Genomic DNA, 13272 nt, shown 5'->3' with positions numbered 1-13272 from the left:
TCATCACTTTAACATGTACAATCCTGTGGATTTTAGCAGAACCACAAAGTTGTGCAACCATCCCACTCTCTAATTCCAGAGCATTTTTATCAGCCCAGAAAGAAACCCTATGCCCATTAGAAAACATCCCTGATTACTCACATTCCTCAGCTGCTGGCAGCTACTTAGCTCCTTTAGGTGTTTGTGGATTTGCCTATTCCAGACATTTCTTCTGATTAGAATCATGTAACCTGTGGTTTTTGTGTCTGGCTTCATTTACTTAGTATAATGTTTTCAAGGCTCATCAAGGAGGTGGCATTGATAAATGCTGTATTCCTTCTTATGGCGGAATAGTATCCCATTGTAGGGATATATCACATTTTCTTTATCTTTTCATCAACTGATGGTCATTTGTGTTGTTCCTGCTTTCTGGCTGTTATGAATAATGCTGCTATGAACACTTGTGTACAAGTTTTTGTGTGAACATGTTTTCAGTCCCCTTGGTTGTATACCTAGGAGTGGAAATCCTGGATCATATGGTGATTCTCTGTATAACTTTTTGAGAAACTGTCAAACTGTTTTCTCAGTGGCTGTACTATTTTGCATTCCCACCACTTAATACAATTTCAAATTAAATTAAAGCTATTCCCTCAAAGTGAAATCACCAGTTTTCCTGTATGTACAAAAATCCTATATGTACGTTCATGTCTATTTACATCCTATATCTTAATCTTCAAAACTGCTTATATCTTTACAATTTAAAGGTCTGCAAATATTACATAAAGAAAGGTAGAGCCTTTACTTTGAGAAATCATTTAGCTGGCTTTTAAATTCACTTTCTGTAAGTGCCTTACTGTGGTCCCCCAAGTTTTGTTTGTTTACTGTTTAGACGTCTTTCCTCGTCCAAGTTCTGTGGCCATAGATAGCAACCAAAATTAATCAGAGGACATCAGACACATTGTGACTCACAGTGCCCAGAAAAATCTAGCTCACAGAAGTTTGCCTGCAGCCCAAGTGGAGAGGGAGAATTCTCATGACATAGAGTAGGATCTCCTGGGGTAAAGATGAGCTGGGGAAGAAAAGTCAAATAACTAGGGCCACGGCCAGCACTCAGCCAGCTCCCTTTCTGTCCATTGCGACCCGGATCATTTTGTAAGGTCATTTTTGACATCACTAGAATATTCTGGGGTGTTTATTATTTGCTGTCCTTGTGGGACAATTCCCAGTTCTGTTTCACATCAGTCTTTTCCCTGAAGCACTATCATATGATTCTAGTGTGTAGCTGGATATGTTCTGTTATCCTTTCCTTGGGCACTTGTCCCTACAGGGCACAGACTCTATCTTCGCTTGGTAGCCAGTGGCACTATAGGGGTAGTGGCTACTTAATAACAGTGTAGGCCGGGCACGGTGGCTCACGCCTGTAATCTCAGCACTTTGGGAGGCCAAGGCGGGCGGATCACCTGAGGTCAGGAGTTTGAGACCAGTCTGGCCAACATGGTGAAACACTGTCTCTGCTAAAAATACAAAACTGAGCTGGGCATGGTGGTACGCACCTCTAATCCCAACTACTTGGGAGGCTGAGGCATGAGAATTACTTGAACCCAGGAGGCAGAGGTTGCAGTGAGCCAAGATCGTGCCACTGCACTCCAACCTGGGTGAGAGAGTGAGACCCTGTCTCAAAAATAAATAAATATAAATTAATTAATTAACTTAAAAAACTGTCTAATCTTTGAGGTCACCAGTTGGTCCAGTATTATCCATGATGGGAATACTAAGTGAAGTTAATTGTTTAGTAATACTTCAGCTGAACTTGATTTAACATAGATCGTGGTTCACTTGGTGTATTTTAAGAGTTTAAAGAAGATGCAAACAAGATCCAACACATTTCTTGGTTAACTTCTATATCTACATACGAAGAGTGATCCAGTTCATTTTCTATATGTGGCAGCAGCTGGTAGAAAGCTGTTGAGCCCAGCCAACCATCTGTAACTCTTCCTGTAGTTGTGAAGACCGCATTAGACTTGAAGCTTTCCTTCTCTCTCTTGCTGAGCGGCAAGCATCCCTTTCTTTGAACCTTCATACCGTTTGGTCAGTATCTCTGATTCCTCCTTCTGCCTTGTTTTAGAGTTATTTAGGTCCTTGTGCTATTTGCTCTACTTAGATGTAAGGTTGCTGAGGGCTTAGTTTAGGTATCTTTGATCTCTATACCACTTTTGGCCCCTTGAAGGTGATTCCTTTGCATATTGCAGATGCTCAGTAAATATTGTTAGCCTCATTAATGGGTCAGCATTCATTTGTTTCTCTTCATTTCTTCCTTTGATTTTTGCCCACCTAGTTCTCAATTGTGGATGCTATGGCTGAATGCTCTCATCTTGTGGCTTAGCTGCTTTTTTTGTGTGTGCAAATTTAATAACCAATGAAGCACAGTGGGAAATGCTCAGGGCTCTTAGTGTATGTTATTCAGGAAGGGGAAATATTGTGTAATCCATATCCCAAACCAAGAAGAATTTAAGTTCTAAATATTTTCCTTCCCGTCCACCCTCTAATCTCCTCCAAATCCCAACAAATCCAATACATATGCGGAGTGTTTTCCATCTTGCTAGGGATAGTGAGAGAAAGGAAGGGAAGAGACCTACCTTCTGTATCTCTTTTGAACACACAGCCAACTTGGCATATGGCATATGGTACTAGCACAATCTTTGGTTGAATTGTAGCAATATACAGCTGTTTAAAATTGTAAAGAGAGCCTATGTAATATATGTGTAAATATTGTAAAATGACTCATTTTTATAGAGCTTGGTAAATGTCATAAGTCACATCCTTCTGCCTAAAACATAATCACAGGCCTAAAAGACATTTTGGGGGCATATTTATTTATGAGGCAGTTGGTAGTTCTGACCTCTGCTACCAGAGTTAATCTAAGTTGTCTTCTTTACATATTTTAAAGGAAGAAGTACTTTGGCGTAGTATGTGTGCATACAAGTTCCATTGTGTTTGTATGATAAGATGATCCAGTTAATAACTGATTTTCTTGAGAAAAAAATATATTCTGTCTGATGAACATGCTTGGTCTTTTCAGGGTATTGTTCTATTTAGAATCTGTCTCTGGTTATCTTTAGATGAAAGTGATCAGTGACTTAAGACAACATTTTTTTTTAGCGTAAAAATATGGATCTTAGATTCTCTTTTGTTTACAACTCCCCGCCCAAAAAGAGACTCTGTGAGGAAAATTTAAAGGCAAGTAATTTATTTGGAAGGTGATTCTAGGAATCACTGTTAGAGGAGTGAGGCTAATAAAAGGTGCAATATCAAGCCAGTTACCAGTATGGGCAGCAATTCTCAATCCATTGGGACCTCTAAGAGGTAGTGTGGGATGTGCTGCAGAGATATCCCAGCCAAGGGATGAGGAAGCTGCGGTATTTACCACCTCCCCATCACCATTGTTTGACAGCTGCTTTCAGGTACATTAACTCACGCATTTTGATGCTTCTAGTAATCACATCTGACTTGCAGAGGCGAGTGCCAAGGAGGTATGTGTAGGGCACTGACAGATTCCATTGCAAATGGTCCAACTGAGGTATTATTTTGGTAAACATTCCCTCTCCATTCTAATGAAGGATCTTTTGTTTCTGAAGAACAGCAATCCACTTAGACTTTTCAATAACCCAATCAAAATATGTAGAGAGAGTGGGGATAGGAACGCAGGAAATGCTGGACAGCCAGGCCTCAGAAAGTACAGAATTCCAGGCTGCTCCAGGACCAGCAGTTTAGTTTGGGGGAATGTCCCATTCCTTTCCTGCCCATCTGGCTTCCTCTGACACTCTGTCCCTTGGGACTTTGGTCTACACATGGTTCTGTGATGCCTGCACCTGGCCTGGCCTAACTTTATCTTCTAATGTGGATATCTACCACTGACTGAGACTTTTATATGTATCTCTAACTTCAGATTTTTAGGAGTGAAAACCTAATTGGCCCAGTTCATCTTTTTCAAAACCAGATAAAAAGCTGTTGGCCAGCTGATGTATGGGCCTCTCTCTGATCCAGCGTCCACTAACAATCTAGTCATCCACAGGCAAGGGGAGGAGTCATACGGCTCAGTGCCCACTCACAAGATGGGTAGAGCAGGGACAGATGAGCAACGAATGTGACAAAGTCCCCCAAGAAAGATCATTACACCTAGGCAATGCTTCCATATGGAATGGAAATCTTGTCCTGAGAATTCCATGGCATTTTCATGAATACACAGCTTAAATAACTGGAAATATGAAATAAAACCCCATGTGGTTGTCTTTAGAACCAATTTTTTTTTTTTTTTTTTTTTTTTTTTTTTTTTTTTACACCCAGGCTGTAGTGCAGTGGCACGATCTCGGCTCACTGCAAGCTCCGCCTCCTGGGTTCACCACATTCTCCTGCCTCAGCCTCCCGAGTGACTGGGAATACAGGTGCCCGCCACCATGCCCAGCTAATTTTTTGTATTTTTGGTAGAGACGGGGTTTCACTGTGTTAGCCAGGATGGTCTTGATCTCCTGACCTCGTGATCTGCCCGCCTCGGCCTCCCAAATTGCTGGGATTAGAAGTGCAAGCCACTGTGCCTGGCCAGAACCAAGATATTTTAAAAAAATTATTTGTTCATCAGTCTGTCTGAAAGAAACGTGGTGTAGAAATCTTAAATGTTAATGAATTAGAAACAATTTTAGTTCTTGCACTAAGAATCTGGATATAGGCTAGAGTCAGTGGCTCATGCCTGTAATCCCAGCACTTTGGGAGGCTGAGGCAAGAGGATTGCTTGAGCCCAGAAGTTTAAACCTAGCCTGGGCAATGTAGTGAGACCCCATCTCTAAAAAAAAAATTAAAAATTAACTGGATGTAAAGGTGTATGTCTGTGGTCCCAGCTACTCAGGAGGCTGGAGTGGGAGGATCACTTGAGCCCAGGAGTTTGAGGTTGCAATGAGCCATGATCTTGCCATTGGACTCCAGCCTGTGTGACAGAGTGAGACACTGTCTCAAAAAAAAAAAAAAAAAAAAGAATCTGGATATAATCAGTAAAAAGTTAAAGATACGTCATCTCCCTTTTCTTAAAAGATCCTGAAGATAAGTTTGCCTTATGATATGCTTTGCCTTACCAAGTCCAAGAAACAGGAACTGGGATATAAGCACAGTGATGAGATTTTACATAGTCTCTAAGCAAAGATGAAGTGATTGGGTGATGTGATCTGAGGTTGCTTCTGTGAGATGCTTAGATGAAGAATCTTGTACAGTCTGGCGCCAGTCATTACCTCCCTACTGTGTACACGAGGACAGTAGCACTGTCATAGTTGTCTCCTACTCACCTCCAGTTTTTGTTAGTTGTAATGTTGTTTTCACATTTTCCTTTCCTCAAAATATTTCCATATTCCTCTCTAACCATAATCAGGTAATTGTGGTGTCAGTTTCCTAATTGAATTCACTGCTCACTGCTAGCACTTTTACTAGTGCTTGCATTCCTGAGCTTATTTTAACTCATCTCTTAAGTGGCTGGATGTTGTTTTCCATCAGTTTTCCCAAGAAGGGTTCACGGTGTCGTGCTTCCCAAACACCTTTCTGCTTGTGGTGGTTTGCCCATTGCCCTTATCTCTGAATGACATTTTGGCAGGTGTAAGTTTCTTGGTTCTTTTGTCAGGTTCTTGGACATTTTGGCAGGTGTAAGGTTCTTTCTTTCCCTCAAGACATCCAGGTATTGCTTCATCATCTTCTAAGTATAGTGTTGCTGTTGAGAAGTCTGAGGCTAGCCTGAGTTTTTCTCTTTTTGTGAGCAATAGGGTTTTTCTGCCTGGACATATGGAGAATGATATCTTGGAGTCCTAAGGCTTAGCCTAGGACTTGGAGTCAGCATTCTGTATCAAATGTTCTCAAAATATGTTATATCTATACTCTTTAAATCTGTGAATTCAGCTGTCTTTTCATTTCAGGGGTATTCTTGTGTATTTAATCTTTGAATACATCTGCTTCTTAGGTTCTCTACTTCTAAGACATACATTTAAAAAAATCTTTCTTCATCTTGCACATCTATTGTTTTCTCTCATTGTTTGAGGCTCTTTCTTCTGCATTCATTGAAATCATTTCAAAATTTTCTCTGTGCTAGGAATTAGATATTTTATCAGCATTTTTTTGTGCTTTGATATTTCCATTCTTACTGTTGATATTCTTTGTCCTTGGTTTTTATGTCTTAATTCTCTAACCTTTTTCATCTAATCCTGTTGTGTCATCATCTCATCCTTGAGCTCTTTTTTATTTCATGCACTAATTCAGCACTCTGCATCGGTGCTCACTTTCCTTAACTCTAGTTTCCACAGAGCAGCCGAGGATCCCGTGGAGTCGATGATCAGATCATGCCGCTTTCTCTGTTCAAATCCCACAGTGGCACTGGGTGCAGTGGGCTCGCATCTGTAATCCCACCACTTTTGGAAGCCAAGGCTGGAGGATCACTTGAGGCCAGGAGTTCGAGACCAGCCTGCGCAATAGCAAGACCCTGTCACTACAAAAAAAAAAAAAAAAATTAAAAATTAAAAATCAGCCGGGTATGGTGGTGCATACCTGTAGTCCCAGCTACTTGGGAGGCTGAGGAGGGAAGGCCACTTGAGCCTCGGATGTTGAGGCTGCAGTGAACTGTGATCACACCACTGCACTCTGGCCTAGGTGACCGAGTGAGACCCTGTCTGAAAACAAAACAAAACAGAACAACTTAGGGGAAAAGCCAAGGCCCTTTACAATGACCTGCAGGCCCTAACTCCTCCACCTCACTAACTTCATGCCTCTTGCTGTCTGCCGCCTGATCTCACCTGCCTCCCCACTGCCTTGAACATACCAGGTGGGCTCCCATCTCAGGACGTTTGCACTTATTGCTCACTCTGTGCGGAGTGGTTTTTCCTTAGAATCTACATGGCTTATTCTCTTCCCTTCTTCAGGTACTTACTCACATAGCACTTCCTCAAAGAGACCTTCCTCTACTACTCTACTTAAAACCACAGCTTCTACCCGCAACATTCTCTGTCCCTGGCCTTGCCTTTTCTCCATAGTACTTACCGCTTTCTAATATATAATCATACATATTTATATATATGTACATATTACTCATGTATTTTATTATGTCAACTTCAACCTTCCCAACTAGGATATAGCTCCTTCGTGGCAAGGATTTTCGTCTGGTTTCTTCGCTGTGATATCCCAACACCTAGAACAGTTCCTGACACTTAGTAAACACTTGATAAATATGTGTTGCATGAATGAATAGGCTGAAGGTAACAATCGTGTCTTCCTGGGAAGAGTTCTAACATCAAAGTCCACCTTTTTTTTTTTTTTTTTTTTTTTTTTAATGTTTGCCTTCACAGTGACTTTCTCATTTGGCAGCAGAGGTCATATAACAAATTATCGGGGGAGGGAGAGGATCTAAATTCTTTAAGGTGTTACGGGTTAAATCCCCCAGCTTTGTTATTATTAGAAGGCTCCTTATACCTTCAAATGGTTTTGAAAACTTGAATTTTACAGTTTTCAAGCTTATCTTATTTTATTGTGAATTGATGAGGCAGTGAGAAATGAAATAACAATAGTTGTTACCCTTAGCTGCATTCCTTCTTAGTACTAGGTACTTTCTTTTGGGATAGAACACCTGTTATTCTCACCCAGCACAGGACACATAATTTTCAGGGCCCAGTGTGAAAGAAAAACGTGGGACCCCTTGTTTAAAATGCAGGAGAAAGTGCCATTAGTGGTACTAAAATATAGCTTTTTTGTTTATTCCCCAGATTCTCTCAACTCAGTAGTTTTTATTTTCTATTTAATGTTGTCCTAAATAAAGTAAAATTAAATTTTTAAATTATTATTGTGAATTTTACCTTTTATTGTGCAATGCCAATTTTAAGTGCAAATATAACAACATTTAACTCAATGGAATCACTGAAATTACACAATTTGTATTGCACAGGTCATAGATGCTATGTACTTTATTCTTTTTAGAACAGTAGAAATGCACAATGCACAAATCTGACTCAACTTGTTTGTTTGTTGTTTGCTTTGAGATGGTTTCTTGCTCTGTCTTTCAGGCTGGAGTGCAGTGGCGCGATCTTGGCTCACTGCAACCTCTGCCTCCTGGGTTCAAGCGATTCTCCTGCCCCAGCTTTCCAAGTAGCTGGGACTACAGGTGCCCGCCAGCATGCCTGGCTAATTTTTGTGTTATTGGTAGAGACGAGGTTTCACCATGTTGGCCAGGCTGGTCTCGAACTCCTGGCCTCAGATGATCCTCCCGCCTCAGCCTCCCGAAGTGCTGGGATTATAGATGTGAGCCACCATGCCCGGCCCTCAACTGTTTTTATTTCGCTTCTTGATATGTGCACATTTTACCAATGTTCTCTACCTTTGACTTATTGATAAATAAGGAAAGGCTAAAAGGACGACAGCACTGGTTGCCCTGTCTTTCCCTTTCCTTCTGTGTCATGATTTTTGGTGTGAGTGGTTGGCTAATACAGGGAACTAACGTGGATAGGAAGGAATATATTAAGGTTCCTTGGTTGTTTGTGTTTCCTAGAACATCATTGCCTTCTCTGTGCATTCAAAGCAGGCATCCTGGTTTGAATGGAATGTGACTCAGTTGTGGATATAACACACCTTGTCCTCACTTTGAGTCTCCCTGAATTCCTACACATGGTGATTACACTGGAATCCTGTGCTCAGGGGGCGTTGCAAACACTGTGTGCATGGGCAGCAGGAACAGCTAACACACAAACTGCACGCATCTCATCTGTTCACATGTGTGCTCCACTGTCCCATCAGACTTCACTTACACAACACAAGTTCAAAGACTAAATTATTACAAATGTCAGTATAGCAGCAGCAAAGCATTAAACCAAATAGAGACATCTTCTGAGCACAGGACCCTATGCAACGCTGCAGGTCACATGCCATGAAGCTGCCCCTGTCCTCACCACAGCCTCACAAATGGAACGTCTCATACCATTCACAGCGGAGACTGCTGAAACCCAGAGAGAGAAAACAATGTGCCCAGGGTCACTCAGCGTGTGGTGGAGCTAGAATTGAAACCCAGCCTGTGTTTAATCAGGCTGCCTGTGTGGCCAGTGTGGCATGATAGAATAACCACGGGGTAGGCGGCAGGATCTGAGGGGTTTTGACCCATTTCTAAGTAATTGTGTAACCATGGACAAGTCTGCTTTAGGACTTCTGCTTTTATCTTAATTAATGCCTATTTATGAATACAAGTTACAGATTTCCACAAACCAGGGTATGGGTTGCATGGTCTCTTCTCTGTACTAAGAACTAGAGAAACTTGCTGAGACGTGTTAGATGACAAAGCTGCCATTCCTGTGGTAGCAAATGCAGTAATGGTTGTGTGCACTGCAGGTTTTACTTGGCTAGTTCCTCCGATGATGACTGACAAATCCAGGAGTATGAGAGAGAGGTTATTTTCTGGGACTGTTCCAGGGCATAGTTAGGAGAATTTATTATAAGGCCAGATGAGGTAGGGGAACAAATGTAGCCTTTGTAAACCTTGCAAAAAATTTTTTTAATTTTAACTTGCTGTCTACATAAACCACATAAATGTCATTCCTTGAGAATGATTAGACAGGGTGGATGATTACACTGCACTTTTGAAGTCTTGCTATGTGGGTCTGGGTACATCATCTTCCGCTGTGCAGCCAACGGTGGGTGCCACAGGCCATGGTTATGGTGCTGTTCACCTGACAGGTCCTTCCATATGAAGTCCAAGAACCGATAAAGCATAAGGTATCTGGAAAAAGGATTGCTTTACACAGGCAAAGCAAAAGGCAGCATCACTTCTATCATGCCAGACCTTTTAGAAATGCCTGTTGATGTACATTGAGTGCACCTGGCCTTCAGAAATGCGTGTGTGTGTGTTTGTGTGTGTGTGTGTGTGTGTGTGTGTGTGTGTATAGGCAGAGCATGGGATGAGAGGCTCTTTAACAACCTCTGCAGAAGGGAAGGCCCAGTAACACAGAGGGGGCCCATGGCTTTAGCCTCTTACCAAACTCTTTTCTCACATATAAAGTATAATAATATGTACTTCATCCAGTTGTTATGAGGACAAGATGAGGTGATCATGTAGAGATTAGAATGGTGGCTGACACATACTGAGCTCTAATGGTGACCAAAGTAGCTGTGAGGGTAGGTTATAAAGGGGACTTTGTAAAATGACTGCCTAAGGAAGTTCTCTTTGGCCTACTTTCTCTCCAAAGTAATTATTGGCTTGCATCTTGGCAAATACTTTGAAGCAATCACTAAATGGATTTTTATCTAAGAGACTGAATGTACTCTTAATGTATTTGAGTTAGATTTTAAAATCAGTCTATTTGATTATGAAAAGGAATATTTATTTATTCATCAAATATTGCATTCCTACTTTGTACCTTTGTGTATTACTGTGTGAATACAGTACAGACACAATAACATGTGACCCCTTCCCTCAGGGAGCCCACAATCTTTTGCAAAAATAGATACGTCCATCCTTCATTGCAACACAGTCAACTTCAAAGCACTTGGTGGTGGTAAGTACCAGAAAGAGGGGACTGTGGTCAGGGAAGGCATTGCAATTCTACCTGATGGAAAGCAACCATTTTTATATCCTAATAACTGGATTTCTATCTAGAAAATATTACAATAAAAGAGAAAGCTAGATGGTAGTAAACTGTTTTTAAAAAAGGCCTTTTCCCAAATAATTCAGAGAACTATTTTTGTAGTTGTGTACTCATGAGCCTGAAGTTAGGCTAAAATCTCTGAAACTCTTTACTATCCCAAGATCCTTAGAATTCTAGTAATAGCTTTTGCTGCTCTTGTAGGAAAATGATTTATTTTTTGTTCACTCTGTCATTTATATCCTTACTGATTTGTTTATAGGGAGCTTTAAATATACTGTAGTATTTTTTGCAATTTTTCTTGAAGTGCAACCTATTGCTTGGGTCCAAACTCAGAAATGGCTTTTGAAAAAGACCATGGGGAAGTTTGGATACAACCATAAAATAATTCTACTTTAAGAACTCAAGGAAAAGAACTTTGCTGGGCATTGATTCTACGAGATTCATATGGAAAAAATCCTAAGAATTGTCCGTTGAGGACATGAGAGTGAGTAGGATCAAGAGGGATCAGACATTCAGGAATTTTTCCTAGACTGTAGGAAACTTTGGAATCACCACTTCTAATAAATTGTCATTAAGATTGCAGTTAATGTCCAGCTGATTGTTATTTTGGCTAACAGAGAGTATAAGGATTGTTTATCAGATGCGACGGCATGGTATATAGCTGTTTGTAAATCTCAGTCTATCCTAGTGCTTTGCAAGCCAGCTTGTTAGCAAGGGGTCCTTAGTCACTGGGGAAGCTGGCTGCTGCTCAGACCTCCTTCCCAGAGAATCTGAGTTATCAGTCAGACCTGTGGTGGGGACCAGGTGTCTGCATTTGAAGCACCCCTTGTATTTCTATCCCTGGTGATCTGCAAAGCACCACACTCTTTTTTTTTTTTTTTTTTAAAGAGACAAAGTCTTACTCTGTCACCCCGGCTGGAGTGCAGTGGTGCGATCTCGGCTCACGGCAACCTCTGCCTCCTGGGTTCAAGCGATTCTCCTGCCTCAGCCTCCCAAGCATTTGAGATTACAGGTGCACGCCACCACATCTGGCTAGTTTTTGTATTTTTAGAAGAGATGAGGTTTCACTGTGTTGGCCAGGCTGGTCTCAAACTCCTGACCTCAAATGACCCACCCGCCTCGACCTCCCAAAGTGCTGGGATTACAGGTATGCACCACCACGTGGAGCCTTGCAAACCACACTCTTATCAGCCTAGTGTGGATGAAACCCTCCTTGCCTTTAGAGAGCTTACAACCTAGTTTTGGACTTGAAGCCATTACAATAGAAGGGATAAGCCAATCCCGAACGGCTTGTACTTCTTAAAATACTGTGTGTGAGACATGTATGGTTATCTTTTTATTCTGTTGACCTGGGAAATGTTTAAATAAATGAATAGACACTTCCTATGCATCTATTCCTTGTCAAGCTGTCTCCTAAACACCAGAAATGCACACACCAACACAATCCAAATGGAGGGAGGAGGCAGTATGGTTGGAAACAGATCATGCTGTACCTTGAAATGCAGCCAGAGCCTTTGCACTCCATTCAGAAAGAAATAGGTAGCTTAGGTTTGAGACTTTAATCACAACATTTCTAAGGTCTGTTGTTTAGAGTGGCATGGAGGGCCCTCTGTCACCTGTCACCCAGCCTCATCTTGATTCTCTCCCTTCTCCCCACCAATAGTGAACTACTGGATGCCTTCTTGCCCTATTACCTCCACTTGGAATGACTTTCCCTCTTTCTGCACTTGACCAGTCATTACCTACCTCCTTAGTCTTCCTGGAAGCCCCTCCTGACTCCAGGTTGGACTCAGCACTGCCCTACACCCCGTGCCTACTCCTGTCTTAATACCTTCCTCATTTCATTGAGAATATTTGTGTGCATGCGTCTCCCCCGCTAGATGGTGAGCACCTCCAGGGCAGTGGTTTCTCTCTTCTTGCTTTTGTACTCTCAGTCCACTAGCTGGCACACAGCAGGTGTCCCATAAATCTCTGAAATGAGATTGATTGATGCCAACACACTAAGTAGAAAGCAAATAGGAACTCATTCTCCAGGTTTCTTTCAGCTGAATTCTGCTAGAAAGGATTTTGAGCATGCTTTTTGCTAAAGAGTCCAGGGCAGGGGGGCCAGGCGCAGTGGCTCATGCCTGTAATCCCAGCACTTTGAGAGGTCAAGGCAGGCGGATCACCTGAGGTCAGGAGTTCGAAATCAGCCTGGCCAACATGGTGAAACGCTCTCTCTACTAAAAATACAAAAATTAGCCAGGTGTGGTGGTGCACCTGTAATCCCAGCTACTTGGGAGGCTGAGGCAGGAGAATCACTTGAAACTCGTGAGGCGGAGGTTGCAGTGAGCTGAGATTGTGCCACTGCACTCCAGCCTGGGTGACAGAGTGAGATTCCATCTCAAAACGACAACCAAAAAAATGAGTCCAGTAGTGTAGGGGGGTAACACCTGGATACCTGGTGTTCCAGCCCCACGGAGGGATCCTGAAATTCCTGCACTACAGGTGCACGTACAGTAGGTGACCCGTGGCTCTGCAGAGGAGAATAAGCAATGAGGAAGTGGACTCTGCCAGGTTGCTGGTTTCTAGTTGTAACATTTCCCTCCTAACTGGCATCGCTATTAAAACGATGTGTGCTGGAATTTTTGCCAAGAGGGGCTGTATGCTA

General features: G+C 42.0%; 1 protein-coding gene across 4 annotated transcripts in view; it reads left to right on the top strand.

Annotated features, from left to right (window-relative positions):
• Positions 1-13272, top strand: part of ABLIM1 (actin binding LIM protein 1) — a 399253-nt gene that overhangs the window by 179440 nt on the left and 206541 nt on the right. The window lies entirely within an intron of this gene.

This window comes from Chlorocebus sabaeus, chromosome 9 (genome assembly GCF_047675955.1).
Source record: "Chlorocebus sabaeus isolate Y175 chromosome 9, mChlSab1.0.hap1, whole genome shotgun sequence".
NCBI classification, from domain to species: Eukaryota; Metazoa; Chordata; class Mammalia; order Primates; family Cercopithecidae; genus Chlorocebus; species Chlorocebus sabaeus.
Note: the sequence above shows the minus strand (reverse complement) of the source record. Positions and strands in the feature narration are given on the sequence as shown.